The sequence below is a fragment of the Oryzias melastigma genome, unplaced genomic scaffold (assembly GCF_002922805.2).
Source record: "Oryzias melastigma strain HK-1 unplaced genomic scaffold, ASM292280v2 sc00288, whole genome shotgun sequence".
Classification (NCBI taxonomy): domain Eukaryota; kingdom Metazoa; phylum Chordata; class Actinopteri; order Beloniformes; family Adrianichthyidae; genus Oryzias; species Oryzias melastigma.
This window is the reverse complement of record NW_023416906.1, coordinates 122,360-123,390: the sequence shown is the minus strand read 5'-3', so window position 1 is coordinate 123,390 and position 1,031 is coordinate 122,360. Positions and strand designations below refer to the sequence as shown.

The 1,031-nt window shown below is 46.1% G+C and overlaps 1 protein-coding gene across 5 annotated transcripts in view; it reads left to right on the top strand.

Moving 5' to 3' along the window:
* ptprz1b (protein tyrosine phosphatase receptor type Z1b) overlaps window positions 1-1,031 on the top strand; it is a 115,253-nt gene that overhangs the window by 92,870 nt on the left and 21,352 nt on the right. The gene's annotated exons all lie outside the window — the stretch shown is intronic.

Here is a 1,031-nt window from a genome sequence, read left to right as displayed (position 1 = left end):
CTTTTGTAAGTTTCAAGGGATTTCAGTGAGAATTGTGGGTTTGTCCTTCTTTAACTGAGGGGTACCAACACTTTTGTCCACCACTGTATATATATATATATTCTTTTTTTTTCATCTTCTTGGCCGCTTTGTCGCTTTTGAGGTTTCTTTAGGCCAGGGGTAGGGAACCCTGGTCCTCGAGAGCCACCTTCCTGCATGTTTTCCAATATACCCTGCTCTGGCATGTTCTTATTTCCTGGACACACCTGAACCTGGTCAGTCACGAGCAGGCCCATGTGACAATTACCTGGTTCAGGTGTGTCCAGCCAATAAGAACATGCCAGAGCAGGGTATATTGGAAAACATGCAGGAAGGTGGCTCTCGAGGACCAGGGCTCCCTACCCCTGTTTTAGACCATGGTCACATATCCCAAAATGCCCCCACGCAGCGACCTAAATGCAAGTGTTTCAGCAAATTCAGCAGGTGTAACTGAGAGGCAGCGGTCTCAGTTTTTCACATTGCATGGGTGCTGCAGAGGTTCTAAGAAAAAGTTAACATTTTCCTCTAAAAGCTGACATCAGTCAGTGGCTGCTCGAGCAGATCTGGAGGTCACAAGATGGCGGTCTAGTGTTGGGCGGCCATTGTGCCTGTCTCCAGATGGTGGCTGTCCAAATTAAATGCCACCGTCCGTCAGCTGCCTGATAGCCCTGGGGCAGGGGTCGGCAACCCAAAGTGTTGAAAGAGCCACTTTGGACCAATACAATAAAAACCAAATGTGTCTGGAGCCGCATAAATTGAAACGGCTTATATAAGTCGTACACTGTAAGTAACACATGGAGAATGTGTCGAATAAACGATTATTTCTCCTACTGCGTGTCCTCGTGTCATATAAGTTACATTTTTGGTCTCATGACAAGTTGGTGAGACATTGCAGCGTTAAGATTATCAAACAAAAGCTGAAAAGCCTCATAACGAATATTTGAGCTTTTATTTTGACATCCCTTAATGACGCAACGAGAGGGGGTCCTGATCAGTCTCTCCCTCATTCTCAC